This window comes from Acipenser ruthenus, chromosome 44 (assembly GCF_902713425.1).
Source record: "Acipenser ruthenus chromosome 44, fAciRut3.2 maternal haplotype, whole genome shotgun sequence".
Taxonomy (NCBI): domain Eukaryota; kingdom Metazoa; phylum Chordata; class Actinopteri; order Acipenseriformes; family Acipenseridae; genus Acipenser; species Acipenser ruthenus.
This window is the reverse complement of record NC_081232.1, coordinates 4,065,600-4,077,673: the sequence shown is the minus strand read 5'-3', so window position 1 is coordinate 4,077,673 and position 12,074 is coordinate 4,065,600. Positions and strand designations below refer to the sequence as shown.

The following is a 12,074-nucleotide window of genomic DNA, read 5'->3' as shown; positions in this document are numbered from 1 at the left end:
CTTTTGTCCTCCACACATTTCAATTGTAAAATGTAATGCCTGCAGCACTTGATATTCCCAGGTGGTCTCCCATCCAAGTACTAACCAAGCCCAACATTGCTTAGCTTCTGAGATCAGACGAGATCAGGCTTATTCAAGGTGGTGTGGCCGCAGGCGATTGCATTTCTGCTTTCATGACTTTTATGTTTAGTGAGCTGGGGGTGATTCCTCCAAAATTTCCTTTTGTCCTCCACACATTTCAATTGTAAAATGTAATGCCTGCAGCACTTGATATTCCCAGGTGGTCTCCCATCCAAGTACTAACCAAGCCCAACATTGCTTAGCTTCTGAGATCAGACGAGATCAGGCTTATTCAAGGTGGTGTGGCCGCAGGCGATTGCATTTCTGCTTTCATGACTTTTATGTTTAGTGAGCTGGGGGTGATTCCTCCAAAATTTCCTTTTGTCCTCCACACATTTCAATTGTAAAATGTAATGCCTGCAGCACTTGATATTCCCAGGTGGTCTCCCATCCAAGTACTAACCAAGCCCAACATTGCTTAGCTTCTGAGATCAGACGAGATCAGGCTTATTCAAGGTGGTGTGGCCGCAGGCGATTGCATTTCTGCTTTCATGACTTTTATGTTTAGTGAGCTGGGGGTGATTCCTCCAAAATTTCCTTTTGTCCTCCACACATTTCAATTGTAAAATGTAATGCCTGCAGCACTTGATATTCCCAGGTGGTCTCCCATCCAAGTACTAACCAAGCCCAACATTGCTTAGCTTCTGAGATCAGACGAGATCAGGCTTATTCAAGGTGGTGTGGCCGCAGGCGATTGCATTTCTGCTTTCATGACTTTTATGTTTAGTGAGCTGGGGGTGATTCCTCCAAAATTTCCTTTTGTCCTCCACACATTTCAATTGTAAAATGTAATGCCTGCAGCACTTGATATTCCCAGGTGGTCTCCCATCCAAGTACTAACCAAGCCCAACATTGCTTAGCTTCTGAGATCAGACGAGATCAGGCTTATTCAAGGTGGTGTGGCCGCAGGCGATTGCATTTCTGCTTTCATGACTTTTATGTTTAGTGAGCTGGGGGTGATTCCTCCAAAATTTCCTTTTGTCCTCCACACATTTCAATTGTAAAATGTAATTACAAAAATGTAATGCCTGCAGCACTTGATATTCCCAGGTGGTCTCCCATCCAAGTACTAACCAAGCCCAACATTGCTTAGCTTCTGAGATCAGACGAGATCAGGCTTATTCAAGGTGGTGTGGCCGCAGGCGATTGCATTTCTGCTTTCATGACTTTTATGTTTAGTGAGCTGGGGGTGATTCCTCCAAAATTTCCTTTTGTCCTCCACACATTTCAATTGTAAAATGTAATGCCTGCAGCACTTGATATTCCCAGGTGGTCTCCCATCCAAGTACTAACCAAGCCCAACATTGCTTAGCTTCTGAGATCAGACGAGATCAGGCTTATTCAAGGTGGTGTGGCCGCAGGCGATTGCATTTCTGCTTTCATGACTTTTATGTTTAGTGAGCTGGGGGTGATTCCTCCAAAATTTCCTTTTGTCCTCCACACATTTCAATTGTAAAATGTAATGCCTGCAGCACTTGATATTCCCAGGTGGTCTCCCATCCAAGTACTAACCAAGCCCAACATTGCTTAGCTTCTGAGATCAGACGAGATCAGGCTTATTCAAGGTGGTGTGGCCGCAGGCGATTGCATTTCTGCTTTCATGACTTTTATGTTTAGTGAGCTGGGGGTGATTCCTCCAAAATTTCCTTTTGTCCTCCACACATTTCAATTGTAAAATGTAATGCCTGCAGCACTTGATATTCCCAGGTGGTCTCCCATCCAAGTACTAACCAAGCCCAACATTGCTTAGCTTCTGAGATCAGACGAGATCAGGCTTATTCAAGGTGGTGTGGCCGCAGGCGATTGCATTTCTGCTTTCATGACTTTTATGTTTAGTGAGCTGGGGGTGATTCCTCCAAAATTTCCTTTTGTCCTCCACACATTTCAATTGTAAAATGTAATGCCTGCAGCACTTGATATTCCCAGGTGGTCTCCCATCCAAGTACTAACCAAGCCCAACATTGCTTAGCTTCTGAGATCAGACGAGATCAGGCTTATTCAAGGTGGTGTGGCCGCAGGCGATTGCATTTCTGCTTTCATGACTTTTATGTTTAGTGAGCTGGGGGTGATTCCTCCAAAATTTCCTTTTGTCCTCCACACATTTCAATTGTAAAATGTAATGCCTGCAGCACTTGATATTCCCAGGTGGTCTCCCATCCAAGTACTAACCAAGCCCAACATTGCTTAGCTTCTGAGATCAGACGAGATCAGGCTTATTCAAGGTGGTGTGGCCGCAGGCGATTGCATTTCTGCTTTCATGACTTTTATGTTTAGTGAGCTGGGGGTGATGCCTCCAAAATTTCCTTTTGTCCTCCACACATTTCAATTGTAAAATGTAATGCCTGCAGCACTTGATATTCCCAGGTGGTCTCCCATCCAAGTACTAACCAAGCCCAACATTGCTTAGCTTCTGAGATCAGACGAGATCAGGCTTATTCAAGGTGGTGTGGCCGCAGGCGATTGCATTTCTGCTTTCATGACTTTTATGTTTAGTGAGCTGGGGGTGATTCCTCCAAAATTTCCTTTTGTCCTCCACACATTTCAATTGTAAAATGTAATTACAAAAATGTAATGCCTGCAGCACTTGATATTCCCAGGTGGTCTCCCATCCAAGTACTAACCAAGCCCAACATTGCTTAGCTTCTGAGATCAGACGAGATCAGGCGTATTCAAGGTGGTGTGGCCGCAGGCGATTGCATTTCTGCTTTCATGACTTTTATGTTTAGTGAGCTGGGGGTGATTCCTCCAAAATTTCCTTTTGTCCTCCACACATTTCAATTGTAAAATGTAATTACAAAAATGTAATGCCTGCAGCACTTGATATTCCCAGGTGGTCTCCCATCCAAGTACTAACCAAGCCCAACATTGCTTAGCTTCTGAGATCAGACGAGATCAGGCTTATTCAAGGTGGTGTGGCCGCAGGCGATTGCATTTCTGCTTTCATGACTTTTATGTTTAGTGAGCTGGGGGTGATTCCTCCAAAATTTCCTTTTGTCCTCCACACATTTCAATTGTAAAATGTAATGCCTGCAGCACTTGATATTCCCAGGTGGTCTCCCATCCAAGTACTAACCAAGCCCAACATTGCTTAGCTTCTGAGATCAGACGAGATCAGGCTTATTCAAGGTGGTGTGGCCGCAGGCGATTGCATTTCTGCTTTCATGACTTTTATGTTTAGTGAGCTGGGGGTGATTCCTCCAAAATTTCCTTTTGTCCTCCACACATTTCAATTGTAAAATGTAATTACAAAAATGTAATGCCTGCAGCACTTGATATTCCCAGGTGGTCTCCCATCCAAGTACTAACCAAGCCCAACATTGCTTAGCTTCTGAGATCAGACGAGATCAGGCTTATTCAAGGTGGTGTGGCCGCAGGCGATTGCATTTCTGCTTTCATGACTTTTATGTTTAGTGAGCTGGGGGTGATTCCTCCAAAATTTCCTTTTGTCCTCCACACATTTCAATTGTAAAATGTAATGCCTGCAGCACTTGATATTCCCAGGTGGTCTCCCATCCAAGTACTAACCAAGCCCAACATTGCTTAGCTTCTGAGATCAGACGAGATCAGGCTTATTCAAGGTGGTGTGGCCGCAGGCGATTGCATTTCTGCTTTCATGACTTTTATGTTTAGTGAGCTGGGGGTGATTCCTCCAAAATTTCCTTTTGTCCTCCACACATTTCAATTGTAAAATGTAATGCCTGTAGCACTTGATATTCCCAGGTGGTCTCCCATCCAAGTACTAACCAAGCCCAACATTGCTTAGCTTCTGAGATCAGACGAGATCAGGCTTATTCAAGGTGGTGTGGCCGCAGGCGATTGCATTTCTGCTTTCATGACTTTTATGTTTAGTGAGCTGGAGGTGATTCCTCCAAAATTTATTTTGTCCTCCACACATTTCAATTGTAAAATGTAATGCCTGCAGCACTTGATATTCCCAGGTGGTCTCCCATCCAAGTACTAACCAAGCCCAACATTGCTTAGCTTCTGAGATCAGACGAGATCAGGCTTATTCAAGGTGGTGTGGCCGCAGGCGATTGCATTTCTGCTTTCATGACTTTTATGTTTAGTGAGCTGGAGGTGATTCCTCCAAAATTTCCTTTTGTCCTCCACACATTTCAATTGTAAAATGTAATGCCTGCAGCACTTGATATTCCCAGGTGGTCTCCCATCCAAGTACTAACCAAGCCCAACATTGCTTAGCTTCTGAGATCAGACGAGATCAGGCTTATTCAAGGTGGTGTGGCCGCAGGCGATTGCATTTCTGCTTTCATGACTTTTATGTTTAGTGAGCTGGGGGTGATTCCTCCAAAATTTCCTTTTGTCCTCCACACATTTCTATTGTAAAATGTAATTACAAAAATGTAATGCCTGCAGCACTTGATATTCCCAGGTGGTCTCCCATCCAAGTACTAACCAAGCCCAACATTGCTTAGCTTCTGAGATCAGACGAGATCAGGCTTATTCAAGGTGGTGTGGCCGCAGGCGATTGCATTTCTGCTTTCATGACTTTTATGTTTAGTGAGCTGGGGGTGATTCCTCCAAAATTTCCTTTTGTCCTCCACACATTTCAATTGTAAAATGTAATTACAAAAATGTAATGCCTGCAGCACTTGATATTCCCAGGTGGTCTCCCATCCAAGTACTAACCAAGCCCAACATTGCTTAGTTTCTGAGATCAGACGAGATCAGGCTTATTCAAGGTGGTGTGGCCGCAGGCGATTGCATTTCTGCTTTCATGACTTTTATGTTTAGTGAGCTGGGGGTGATTCCTCCAAAATTTCCTTTTGTCCTCCACACATTTCAATTGTAAAATGTAATGCCTGCAGCACTTGATATTCCCAGGTGGTCTCCCATCCAAGTACTAACCAAGCCCAACATTGCTTAGCTTCTGAGATCAGACGAGATCAGGCTTATTCAAGGTGGTGTGGCCGCAGGCGATTGCATTTCTGCTTTCATGACTTTTATGTTTAGTGAGCTGGGGGTGATTCCTCCAAAATTTCCTTTTGTCCTCCACACATTTCAATTGTAAAATGTAATGCCTGTAGCACTTGATATTCCCAGGTGGTCTCCCATCCAAGTACTAACCAAGCCCAACATTGCTTAGCTTCTGAGATCAGACGAGATCAGGCTTATTCAAGGTGGTGTGGCCGCAGGCGATTGCATTTCTGCTTTCATGACTTTTATGTTTAGTGAGCTGGAGGTGATTCCTCCAAAATTTCCTTTTGTCCTCCACACATTTCAATTGTAAAATGTAATGCCTGCAGCACTTGATATTCCCAGGTGGTCTCCCATCCAAGTACTAACCAAGCCCAACATTGCTTAGCTTCTGAGATCAGACGAGATCAGGCTTATTCAAGGTGGTGTGGCCGCAGGCGATTGCATTTCTGCTTTCATGACTTTTATGTTTAGTGAGCTGGAGGTGATTCCTCCAAAATTTCCTTTTGTCCTCCAAACATTTCAATTGTAAAATGTAATGCCTGCAGCACTTGATATTCCCAGGTGGTCTCCCATCCAAGTACTAACCAAGCCCAACATTGCTTAGCTTCTGAGATCAGACGAGATCAGGCTTATTCAAGGTGGTGTGGCCGCAGGCGATTGCATTTCTGCTTTCATGACTTTTATGTTTAGTGAGCTGGGGGTGATTCCTCCAAAATTTCCTTTTGTCCTCCACACATTTCTATTGTAAAATGTAATTACAAAAATGTAATGCCTGCAGCACTTGATATTCCCAGGTGGTCTCCCATCCAAGTACTAACCAAGCCCAACATTGCTTAGCTTCTGAGATCAGACGAGATCAGGCTTATTCAAGGTGGTGTGGCCGCAGGCGATTGCATTTCTGCTTTCATGACTTTTATGTTTAGTGAGCTGGGGGTGATTCCTCCAAAATTTCCTTTTGTCCTCCACACATTTCAATTGTAAAATGTAATTACAAAAATGTAATGCCTGCAGCACTTGATATTCCCAGGTGGTCTCCCATCCAAGTACTAACCAAGCCCAACATTGCTTAGTTTCTGAGATCAGACGAGATCAGGCTTATTCAAGGTGGTGTGGCCGCAGGCGATTGCATTTCTGCTTTCATGACTTTTATGTTTAGTGAGCTGGGGGTGATTCCTCCAAAATTTCCTTTTGTCCTCCACACATTTCAATTGTAAAATGTAATGCCTGCAGCACTTGATATTCCCAGGTGGTCTCCCATCCAAGTACTAACCAAGCCCAACATTGCTTAGCTTCTGAGATCAGACGAGATCAGGCTTATTCAAGGTGGTGTGGCCGCAGGCGATTGCATTTCTGCTTTCATGACTTTTATGTTTAGTGAGCTGGGGGTGATTCCTCCAAAATTTCCTTTTGTCCTCCACACATTTCAATTGTAAAATGTAATTACAAAAATGTAATGCCTGCAGCACTTGATATTCCCAGGTGGTCTCCCATCCAAGTACTAACCAAGCCCAACATTGCTTAGCTTCTGAGATCAGACGAGATCAGGCTTATTCAAGGTGGTGTGGCCGCAGGCGATTGCATTTCTGCTTTCATGACTTTTATGTTTAGTGAGCTGGGGGTGATTCCTCCAAAATTTCCTTTTGTCCTCCACACATTTCTATTGTAAAATGTAATTACAAACATGTAATGCCTGCAGCACTTGATATTCCCAGGTGGTCTCCCATCCAAGTACTAACCAAGCCCAACATTGCTTAGCTTCTGAGATCAGGCTTATTCAAGGTGGTGTGGCCGCAGGCGATTGCATTTCTGCTTTCATGACTTTTATGTTTAGTGAGCTGGGGGTGATTCCTCCAAAATTTCCTTTTGTCCTCCACACATTTCAATTGTAAAATGTAATTACAAAAAAGTAATGCCTCCAGCACTTGATATTCCCAGGTGGTCTCCCATCCAAGTACTAACCAAGCCCAACATTGCTTAGCTTCTGAGATCAGACGAGATCAGGCTTATTCAAGGTGGTGTGGCCGCAGGCGACTGCTTTTCTGCTTTCATGACTTTTATGTTTAGTGAGCTGGGGGTGATTCCTACAAAATTTCCTTTTGTCCTCCACACATTTCAATTGTAAAATGTAATGCCTGCAGCACTTGATATTCCCAGGTGGTCTCCCATCCAAGTACTAACCAAGCCCAACATTGCTTAGCTTCTGAGATCAGACGAGATCAGGCTTATTCAAGGTGGTGTGGCCGCAAGCGATTGCATTTCTGCTTTCATGACTTTTATGTTTAGTGAGCTGGGGGTGATTCCTCCAAAATTTCCTTTTGTCCTCCACACATTTCAATTGTAAAATGTAATTACAAAAAAGTAATGCCTCCAGCACTTGATATTCCCAGGTGGTCTCCCATCCAAGTACTAACCAAGCCCAACATTGCTTAGCTTCTGAGATCAGACGAGATCAGGCTTATTCAAGGTGGTGTGGCCGCAGGCGACTGCTTTTCTGCTTTCATGACTTTTATGTTTAGTGAGCTGGGGGTGATTCCTACAAAATTTCCTTTTGTCCTCCACACATTTCAATTGTAAAATGTAATGCCTGCAGCACTTGATATTCCCAGGTGGTCTCCCATCCAAGTACTAACCAAGCCCAACATTGCTTAGCTTCTGAGATCAGACGAGATCAGGCTTATTCAAGGTGGTGTGGCCGCAAGCGATTGCATTTCTGCTTTCATGACTTTTATGTTTAGTGAGCTGGGGGTGATTCCTCCAAAATTTCCTTTTGTCCTCCACACATTTCAATTGTAAAATGTAATTACAAAAATGTAATGCCTGCAGCACTTGATATTCCCAGGTGGTCTCCCATCCAAGTACTAACCAAGCCCAACATTGCTTAGCTTCTGAGATCAGGCTTATTCAAGGTGGTGTGGCCGCAGGCGATTGCATTTCTGCTTTCATGACTTTTATGTTTAGTGAGCTGGGGGTGATTCCTCCAAAATTTCCTTTTGTCCACACATTTCAATTGTAAAATGTAATTACAAAAATGTAATGCCTGCAGCACTTGATATTCCCAGGTGGTCTCCCATCCAAGTACTAACCAAGCCCAACATTGCTTAGCTTCTGAGATCAGACGAGATCAGGCTTATTCAAGGTGGTGTGGCCGCAGGCGATTGCATTTCTGCTTTCATGACTTTTATGTTTAGTGAGCTGGGGGTGATTCCTCCAAAATTTCCTTTTGTCCTCCACACATTTCAATTGTAAAATGTAATGCCTGCAGCACTTGATATTCCCAGGTGGTCTCCCATCCTAGTACTAACCAAGCCCAACATTGCTTAGCTTCTGAGATCAGACGAGATCAGGCTTATTCAAGGTGGTGTGGCCGCAGGTGATTGCATTTCTGCTTTCATGACTTTTATGTTTAGTGAGCTGGGGGTGATTCCTCCAAAATTTCCTTTTGTCCTCCACACATTTCAATTGTAAAATGTAATTACAAAAATGTAATGCCTGCAGCACTTGATATTCCCAGGTGGTCTCCCATCCAAGTACTAACCAAGCCCAACATTGCTTAGCTTCTGAGATCAGGCTTATTCAAGGTGGTGTGGCCGCAGGCGATTGCATTTCTGCTTTCATGACTTTTATGTTTAGTGAGCTGGGGGTGATTCCTCCAAAATTTCCTTTTGTCCTCCACACATTTCAATTGTAAAATGTAATTACAAAAAAGTAATGCCTGCAGCACTTGATATTCCCAGGTGGTCTCCCATCGAAGTACTAACCAAGCCCAACATTGCTTAGCTTCTGAGATCAGACGAGATCAGGCTTATTCAAGGTGGTGTGGCCGCAGGCGATTGCATTTCTGCTTTCATGACTTTTATGTTTAGTGAGCTGGGGGTGATTCCTCCAAAATTTCCTTTTGTCCTCCACACATTTCAATTGTAAAATGTAATGCCTGCAGCACTTGATATTCCCAGGTGGTCTCCCATCCAAGTACTAACCAAGCCCAACATTGCTTAGCTTCTAAGATCAGACGAGATCAGGCTTATTCAAGGTGGTGTGGCCGCAGGCGATTGCATTTCTGCTTTCATGACTTTTATGTTTAGTGAGCTGGGGGTGATTCCTCCAAAATTTCCTTTTGTCCTCCACACATTTCAATTGTAAAATGTAATTACAAAAATGTAATGCCTGCAGCACTTGATATTCCCAGGTGGTCTCCCATCCAAGTACTAACCAAGCCCAACATTGCTTAGCTTCTGAGATCAGGCTTATTCAAGGTGGTGTGGCCGCAGGCGATTGCATTTCTGCTTTCATGACTTTTATGTTTAGTGAGCTGGGGGTGATTCCTCCAAAATTTCCTTTTGTCCTCCACACATTTCAATTGTAAAATGTAATGCCTGCAGCACTTGATATTCCCAGGTGGTCTCCCATCCAAGTACTAACCAAGCCCAACATTGCTTAGCTTCTGAGATCAGACGAGATCAGGCTTATTCAAGGTGGTGTGGCCGCAGGCGATTGCATTTCTGCTTTCATGACTTTTATGTTTAGTGAGCTGGGGGTGATTCCTCCAAAATTTCCTTTTGTCCTCCACACATTTCTATTGTAAAATGTAATGCCTGCAGCACTTGATATTCCCAGGTGGTCTCCCATCCAAGTACTAACCAAGCCCAACATTGCTTAGCTTCTGAGATCAGACGAGATCAGGCTTATTCAAGGTGGTGTGGCCGCAGGTGATTGCATTTCTGCTTTCATGACTTTTATGTTTAGTGAGCTGGGGGTGATTCCTCCAAAATTTCCTTTTGTCCTCCACACATTTCAATTGTAAAATGTAATTACAAAAATGTAATGCCTGCAGCACTTGATATTCCCAGGTGGTCTCCCATCCAAGTACTAACCAAGCCCAACATTGCTTAGCTTCTGAGATCAGACGAGATCAGGCTTATTCAAGGTGGTGTGGCCGCAGGCGATTGCATTTCTGCTTTCATGACTTTTATGTTTAGTGAGCTGGGGGTGATTCCTCCAAAATTTCCTTTTGTCCTCCACACATTTCAATTGTAAAATGTAATGCCTGCAGCACTTGATATTCCCAGGTGGTCTCCCATCCAAGTACTAACCAAGCCCAACATTGCTTAGCTTCTGAGATCAGACGAGAACAGGCTTATTCAAGGTGGTGTGGCCGCAGGCGATTGCATTTCTGCTTTCATGACTTTTATGTTTAGTGAGCTGGGGGTGATTCCTCCAAAATTTCCTTTTGTCCTCCACACATTTCAATTGTAAAATGTAATGCCTGCAGCACTTGATATTCCCAGGTGGTCTCCCATCCAAGTACTAACCAAGCCCAACATTGCTTAGCTTCTGAGATCAGACGAGAACAGGCTTATTCAAGGTGGTGTGGCCGCAGGCGATTGCATTTCTGCTTTCATGACTTTTATGTTTAGTGAGCTGGGGGTGATTCCTCCAAAATTTCCTTTTCTCCTCAACACATTTCAATTGTAAAATGTAATGCCTGCAGCACTTGATATTCCCAGGTGGTCTCCCATCCAAGTACTAACCAAGCCCAACATTGCTTAGCTTCTGAGATCAGACGAGAACAGGCTTATTCAAGGTGGTGTGGCCGCAGGCGATTGCATTTCTGCTTTCATGACTTTTATGTTTAGTGAGCTGGGGGTGATTCCTCCAAAATTTCCTTTTGTCCTCCACACATTTCAATTGTAAAATGTAATTACAAAAATGTAATGCCTGCAGCACTTGATATTCCCAGGTGGTCTCCCATCCAAGTACTAACCAAGCCCAACATTGCTTAGCTTCTGAGATCAGACGAGATCAGGCTTATTCAAGGTGGTGTGGCCGCAGGCGATTGCATTTCTGCTTTCATGACTTTTATGTTTAGTGAGCTGGGGGTGATTCCTCCAAAATTTCCTTTTGTCCTCCACACATTTCAATTGTAAAATGTAATTACAAAAATGTAATGCCTGCAGCACTTGATATTCCCAGGTGGTCTCCCATCCAAGTACTAACCAAGCCCAACATTGCTTAGCTTCTGAGATCAGACGAGATCAGGCTTATTCAAGGTGGTGTGGCCGCAGGCGATTGCATTTCTGCTTTCATGACTTTTATGTTTAGTGAGCTGGGGGTGATTCCTCCAAAATTTCCTTTTGTCCTCCACATATTTCAATTGTAAAATGTAATGCCTGCAGCACTTGATATTCCCAGGTGGTCTCCCATCCAAGTACTAACCAAGCCCAACATTGCTTAGCTTCTGAGATCAGACGAGATCAGGCTTATTCAAGGTGGTGTGGCCGCAGGCGATTGCATTTCTGCTTTCATGACTTTTATGTTTAGTGAGCTGGGGGTGATTCCTCCAAAATTTCCTTTTGTCCTCCACACATTTCAATTGTAAAATGTAATGCCTGCAGCACTTGATATTCCCAGGTGGTCTCCCATCCAAGTACTAACCAAGCCCAACATTGCTTAGCTTCTGAGATCAGACGAGATCAGGCTTATTCAAGGTGGTGTGGCCGCAGGCGATTGCATTTCTGCTTTCATGACTTTTATGTTTAGTGAGCTGGGGGTGATTCCTCCAAAATTTCCTTTTGTCCTCCACACATTTCAATTGTAAAATGTAATGCCTGCAGCACTTGATATTCCCAGGTGGTCTCCCATCCAAGTACTAACCAAGCCCAACATTGCTTAGCTTCTGAGATCAGACGAGATCAGGCTTATTCAAGGTGGTGTGGCCGCAGGCGATTGCATTTCTGCTTTCATGACTTTTATGTTTAGTGAGCTGGGGGTGATTCCTCCAAAATTTCCTTTTGTCCTCCACACATTTCAATTGTAAAATGTAATGCCTGCAGCACTTGATATTCCCAGGTGGTCTCCCATCCAAGTACTAACCAAGCCCAACATTGCTTAGCTTCTGAGATCAGACGAGATCAGGCTTATTCAAGGTGGTGTGGCCGCAGGCGATTGCATTTCTGCTTTCATGACTTTTATGTTTAGTGAGCTGGGGGTGATTCCTCCAAAATTTCCTTTTGTCCTCC

At 43.9% G+C, this 12,074-nt stretch overlaps 50 non-coding genes and 4 pseudogenes across 50 annotated transcripts; all 54 read right to left on the bottom strand.

Moving 5' to 3' along the window:
• Positions 1–36: 36 nt before the first annotated feature.
• On the bottom strand, positions 37–155 carry LOC131717049 (5S ribosomal RNA). The gene has a single exon (XR_009315934.1). It is a non-coding gene; the product is annotated as a 5S ribosomal RNA (ribosomal RNA).
• Positions 156–255: 100 nt separating this feature from the next.
• LOC131717048 (5S ribosomal RNA) lies at positions 256–374 on the bottom strand. Its single transcript, XR_009315933.1, has one exon. It is a non-coding gene; the product is annotated as a 5S ribosomal RNA (ribosomal RNA).
• Positions 375–474: 100 nt separating this feature from the next.
• Positions 475–593, bottom strand: LOC131717047 (5S ribosomal RNA). Its single transcript, XR_009315932.1, has one exon. It is a non-coding gene; the product is annotated as a 5S ribosomal RNA (ribosomal RNA).
• A 100-nt stretch (positions 594–693) lies between these two features.
• LOC131717046 (5S ribosomal RNA) lies at positions 694–812 on the bottom strand. Its single transcript, XR_009315931.1, has one exon. It is a non-coding gene; the product is annotated as a 5S ribosomal RNA (ribosomal RNA).
• Positions 813–912: 100 nt separating this feature from the next.
• On the bottom strand, positions 913–1,031 carry LOC131717044 (5S ribosomal RNA). Its single transcript, XR_009315929.1, has one exon. It is a non-coding gene; the product is annotated as a 5S ribosomal RNA (ribosomal RNA).
• A 114-nt stretch (positions 1,032–1,145) lies between these two features.
• Positions 1,146–1,264, bottom strand: LOC131717043 (5S ribosomal RNA). The gene has a single exon (XR_009315928.1). It is a non-coding gene; the product is annotated as a 5S ribosomal RNA (ribosomal RNA).
• A 100-nt stretch (positions 1,265–1,364) lies between these two features.
• LOC131717042 (5S ribosomal RNA) lies at positions 1,365–1,483 on the bottom strand. Its single transcript, XR_009315927.1, has one exon. It is a non-coding gene; the product is annotated as a 5S ribosomal RNA (ribosomal RNA).
• A 100-nt stretch (positions 1,484–1,583) lies between these two features.
• Positions 1,584–1,702, bottom strand: LOC131717041 (5S ribosomal RNA). The gene has a single exon (XR_009315926.1). It is a non-coding gene; the product is annotated as a 5S ribosomal RNA (ribosomal RNA).
• Positions 1,703–1,802: 100 nt separating this feature from the next.
• On the bottom strand, positions 1,803–1,921 carry LOC131717040 (5S ribosomal RNA). The gene has a single exon (XR_009315925.1). It is a non-coding gene; the product is annotated as a 5S ribosomal RNA (ribosomal RNA).
• Positions 1,922–2,021: 100 nt separating this feature from the next.
• On the bottom strand, positions 2,022–2,140 carry LOC131717039 (5S ribosomal RNA). Its single transcript, XR_009315924.1, has one exon. It is a non-coding gene; the product is annotated as a 5S ribosomal RNA (ribosomal RNA).
• A 100-nt stretch (positions 2,141–2,240) lies between these two features.
• On the bottom strand, positions 2,241–2,359 carry LOC131717038 (5S ribosomal RNA). Its single transcript, XR_009315923.1, has one exon. It is a non-coding gene; the product is annotated as a 5S ribosomal RNA (ribosomal RNA).
• Positions 2,360–2,459: 100 nt separating this feature from the next.
• LOC131717037 (5S ribosomal RNA) lies at positions 2,460–2,578 on the bottom strand. The gene has a single exon (XR_009315922.1). It is a non-coding gene; the product is annotated as a 5S ribosomal RNA (ribosomal RNA).
• Positions 2,579–2,692: 114 nt separating this feature from the next.
• LOC131718060 (5S ribosomal RNA) lies at positions 2,693–2,811 on the bottom strand. The gene has a single exon (XR_009316954.1). It is a non-coding gene; the product is annotated as a 5S ribosomal RNA (ribosomal RNA).
• A 114-nt stretch (positions 2,812–2,925) lies between these two features.
• Positions 2,926–3,044, bottom strand: LOC131717036 (5S ribosomal RNA). Its single transcript, XR_009315921.1, has one exon. It is a non-coding gene; the product is annotated as a 5S ribosomal RNA (ribosomal RNA).
• A 100-nt stretch (positions 3,045–3,144) lies between these two features.
• On the bottom strand, positions 3,145–3,263 carry LOC131717035 (5S ribosomal RNA). Its single transcript, XR_009315920.1, has one exon. It is a non-coding gene; the product is annotated as a 5S ribosomal RNA (ribosomal RNA).
• Positions 3,264–3,377: 114 nt separating this feature from the next.
• Positions 3,378–3,496, bottom strand: LOC131717033 (5S ribosomal RNA). The gene has a single exon (XR_009315918.1). It is a non-coding gene; the product is annotated as a 5S ribosomal RNA (ribosomal RNA).
• A 100-nt stretch (positions 3,497–3,596) lies between these two features.
• Positions 3,597–3,715, bottom strand: LOC131717032 (5S ribosomal RNA). Its single transcript, XR_009315917.1, has one exon. It is a non-coding gene; the product is annotated as a 5S ribosomal RNA (ribosomal RNA).
• A 100-nt stretch (positions 3,716–3,815) lies between these two features.
• LOC131711661 (5S ribosomal RNA) lies at positions 3,816–3,934 on the bottom strand. Its single transcript, XR_009313549.1, has one exon. It is a non-coding gene; the product is annotated as a 5S ribosomal RNA (ribosomal RNA).
• A 99-nt stretch (positions 3,935–4,033) lies between these two features.
• Positions 4,034–4,152, bottom strand: LOC131717031 (5S ribosomal RNA). The gene has a single exon (XR_009315916.1). It is a non-coding gene; the product is annotated as a 5S ribosomal RNA (ribosomal RNA).
• A 100-nt stretch (positions 4,153–4,252) lies between these two features.
• LOC131717030 (5S ribosomal RNA) lies at positions 4,253–4,371 on the bottom strand. The gene has a single exon (XR_009315915.1). It is a non-coding gene; the product is annotated as a 5S ribosomal RNA (ribosomal RNA).
• Positions 4,372–4,485: 114 nt separating this feature from the next.
• LOC131717029 (5S ribosomal RNA) lies at positions 4,486–4,604 on the bottom strand. Its single transcript, XR_009315914.1, has one exon. It is a non-coding gene; the product is annotated as a 5S ribosomal RNA (ribosomal RNA).
• Positions 4,605–4,718: 114 nt separating this feature from the next.
• On the bottom strand, positions 4,719–4,837 carry LOC131709763 (5S ribosomal RNA). Its single transcript, XR_009311626.1, has one exon. It is a non-coding gene; the product is annotated as a 5S ribosomal RNA (ribosomal RNA).
• Positions 4,838–4,937: 100 nt separating this feature from the next.
• Positions 4,938–5,056, bottom strand: LOC131717027 (5S ribosomal RNA). The gene has a single exon (XR_009315912.1). It is a non-coding gene; the product is annotated as a 5S ribosomal RNA (ribosomal RNA).
• Positions 5,057–5,156: 100 nt separating this feature from the next.
• Positions 5,157–5,275, bottom strand: LOC131711660 (5S ribosomal RNA). The gene has a single exon (XR_009313548.1). It is a non-coding gene; the product is annotated as a 5S ribosomal RNA (ribosomal RNA).
• A 100-nt stretch (positions 5,276–5,375) lies between these two features.
• LOC131717026 (5S ribosomal RNA) lies at positions 5,376–5,494 on the bottom strand. Its single transcript, XR_009315911.1, has one exon. It is a non-coding gene; the product is annotated as a 5S ribosomal RNA (ribosomal RNA).
• Positions 5,495–5,594: 100 nt separating this feature from the next.
• On the bottom strand, positions 5,595–5,713 carry LOC131717025 (5S ribosomal RNA). The gene has a single exon (XR_009315910.1). It is a non-coding gene; the product is annotated as a 5S ribosomal RNA (ribosomal RNA).
• A 114-nt stretch (positions 5,714–5,827) lies between these two features.
• LOC131717024 (5S ribosomal RNA) lies at positions 5,828–5,946 on the bottom strand. The gene has a single exon (XR_009315909.1). It is a non-coding gene; the product is annotated as a 5S ribosomal RNA (ribosomal RNA).
• Positions 5,947–6,060: 114 nt separating this feature from the next.
• On the bottom strand, positions 6,061–6,179 carry LOC131709762 (5S ribosomal RNA). The gene has a single exon (XR_009311625.1). It is a non-coding gene; the product is annotated as a 5S ribosomal RNA (ribosomal RNA).
• A 100-nt stretch (positions 6,180–6,279) lies between these two features.
• LOC131717023 (5S ribosomal RNA) lies at positions 6,280–6,398 on the bottom strand. Its single transcript, XR_009315908.1, has one exon. It is a non-coding gene; the product is annotated as a 5S ribosomal RNA (ribosomal RNA).
• Positions 6,399–6,512: 114 nt separating this feature from the next.
• Positions 6,513–6,631, bottom strand: LOC131717021 (5S ribosomal RNA). Its single transcript, XR_009315906.1, has one exon. It is a non-coding gene; the product is annotated as a 5S ribosomal RNA (ribosomal RNA).
• Positions 6,632–6,745: 114 nt separating this feature from the next.
• LOC131714836 (5S ribosomal RNA) lies at positions 6,746–6,854 on the bottom strand (annotated as a pseudogene).
• Positions 6,855–6,968: 114 nt separating this feature from the next.
• LOC131713049 (5S ribosomal RNA) lies at positions 6,969–7,087 on the bottom strand. Its single transcript, XR_009314936.1, has one exon. It is a non-coding gene; the product is annotated as a 5S ribosomal RNA (ribosomal RNA).
• Positions 7,088–7,187: 100 nt separating this feature from the next.
• Positions 7,188–7,306, bottom strand: LOC131710232 (5S ribosomal RNA). The gene has a single exon (XR_009312103.1). It is a non-coding gene; the product is annotated as a 5S ribosomal RNA (ribosomal RNA).
• Positions 7,307–7,420: 114 nt separating this feature from the next.
• On the bottom strand, positions 7,421–7,539 carry LOC131713047 (5S ribosomal RNA). Its single transcript, XR_009314934.1, has one exon. It is a non-coding gene; the product is annotated as a 5S ribosomal RNA (ribosomal RNA).
• A 100-nt stretch (positions 7,540–7,639) lies between these two features.
• LOC131710231 (5S ribosomal RNA) lies at positions 7,640–7,758 on the bottom strand. The gene has a single exon (XR_009312102.1). It is a non-coding gene; the product is annotated as a 5S ribosomal RNA (ribosomal RNA).
• A 114-nt stretch (positions 7,759–7,872) lies between these two features.
• LOC131714834 (5S ribosomal RNA) lies at positions 7,873–7,981 on the bottom strand (annotated as a pseudogene).
• A 111-nt stretch (positions 7,982–8,092) lies between these two features.
• On the bottom strand, positions 8,093–8,211 carry LOC131717020 (5S ribosomal RNA). The gene has a single exon (XR_009315905.1). It is a non-coding gene; the product is annotated as a 5S ribosomal RNA (ribosomal RNA).
• Positions 8,212–8,311: 100 nt separating this feature from the next.
• On the bottom strand, positions 8,312–8,430 carry LOC131710471 (5S ribosomal RNA). The gene has a single exon (XR_009312343.1). It is a non-coding gene; the product is annotated as a 5S ribosomal RNA (ribosomal RNA).
• A 114-nt stretch (positions 8,431–8,544) lies between these two features.
• On the bottom strand, positions 8,545–8,653 carry LOC131714833 (5S ribosomal RNA; annotated as a pseudogene).
• A 114-nt stretch (positions 8,654–8,767) lies between these two features.
• LOC131709878 (5S ribosomal RNA) lies at positions 8,768–8,886 on the bottom strand. The gene has a single exon (XR_009311742.1). It is a non-coding gene; the product is annotated as a 5S ribosomal RNA (ribosomal RNA).
• Positions 8,887–8,986: 100 nt separating this feature from the next.
• Positions 8,987–9,105, bottom strand: LOC131711308 (5S ribosomal RNA). Its single transcript, XR_009313191.1, has one exon. It is a non-coding gene; the product is annotated as a 5S ribosomal RNA (ribosomal RNA).
• Positions 9,106–9,219: 114 nt separating this feature from the next.
• LOC131714832 (5S ribosomal RNA) lies at positions 9,220–9,328 on the bottom strand (annotated as a pseudogene).
• A 100-nt stretch (positions 9,329–9,428) lies between these two features.
• On the bottom strand, positions 9,429–9,547 carry LOC131717019 (5S ribosomal RNA). Its single transcript, XR_009315904.1, has one exon. It is a non-coding gene; the product is annotated as a 5S ribosomal RNA (ribosomal RNA).
• A 100-nt stretch (positions 9,548–9,647) lies between these two features.
• On the bottom strand, positions 9,648–9,766 carry LOC131710821 (5S ribosomal RNA). Its single transcript, XR_009312703.1, has one exon. It is a non-coding gene; the product is annotated as a 5S ribosomal RNA (ribosomal RNA).
• A 114-nt stretch (positions 9,767–9,880) lies between these two features.
• Positions 9,881–9,999, bottom strand: LOC131717018 (5S ribosomal RNA). The gene has a single exon (XR_009315903.1). It is a non-coding gene; the product is annotated as a 5S ribosomal RNA (ribosomal RNA).
• Positions 10,000–10,099: 100 nt separating this feature from the next.
• Positions 10,100–10,218, bottom strand: LOC131712257 (5S ribosomal RNA). The gene has a single exon (XR_009314150.1). It is a non-coding gene; the product is annotated as a 5S ribosomal RNA (ribosomal RNA).
• Positions 10,219–10,318: 100 nt separating this feature from the next.
• On the bottom strand, positions 10,319–10,437 carry LOC131712256 (5S ribosomal RNA). The gene has a single exon (XR_009314149.1). It is a non-coding gene; the product is annotated as a 5S ribosomal RNA (ribosomal RNA).
• A 100-nt stretch (positions 10,438–10,537) lies between these two features.
• On the bottom strand, positions 10,538–10,656 carry LOC131712255 (5S ribosomal RNA). Its single transcript, XR_009314148.1, has one exon. It is a non-coding gene; the product is annotated as a 5S ribosomal RNA (ribosomal RNA).
• Positions 10,657–10,770: 114 nt separating this feature from the next.
• LOC131717017 (5S ribosomal RNA) lies at positions 10,771–10,889 on the bottom strand. The gene has a single exon (XR_009315902.1). It is a non-coding gene; the product is annotated as a 5S ribosomal RNA (ribosomal RNA).
• A 114-nt stretch (positions 10,890–11,003) lies between these two features.
• Positions 11,004–11,122, bottom strand: LOC131717016 (5S ribosomal RNA). Its single transcript, XR_009315901.1, has one exon. It is a non-coding gene; the product is annotated as a 5S ribosomal RNA (ribosomal RNA).
• Positions 11,123–11,222: 100 nt separating this feature from the next.
• On the bottom strand, positions 11,223–11,341 carry LOC131717015 (5S ribosomal RNA). Its single transcript, XR_009315900.1, has one exon. It is a non-coding gene; the product is annotated as a 5S ribosomal RNA (ribosomal RNA).
• A 100-nt stretch (positions 11,342–11,441) lies between these two features.
• LOC131717014 (5S ribosomal RNA) lies at positions 11,442–11,560 on the bottom strand. The gene has a single exon (XR_009315899.1). It is a non-coding gene; the product is annotated as a 5S ribosomal RNA (ribosomal RNA).
• A 100-nt stretch (positions 11,561–11,660) lies between these two features.
• On the bottom strand, positions 11,661–11,779 carry LOC131717013 (5S ribosomal RNA). The gene has a single exon (XR_009315898.1). It is a non-coding gene; the product is annotated as a 5S ribosomal RNA (ribosomal RNA).
• Positions 11,780–11,879: 100 nt separating this feature from the next.
• LOC131717012 (5S ribosomal RNA) lies at positions 11,880–11,998 on the bottom strand. Its single transcript, XR_009315897.1, has one exon. It is a non-coding gene; the product is annotated as a 5S ribosomal RNA (ribosomal RNA).
• Positions 11,999–12,074: the final 76 nt, after the last annotated feature.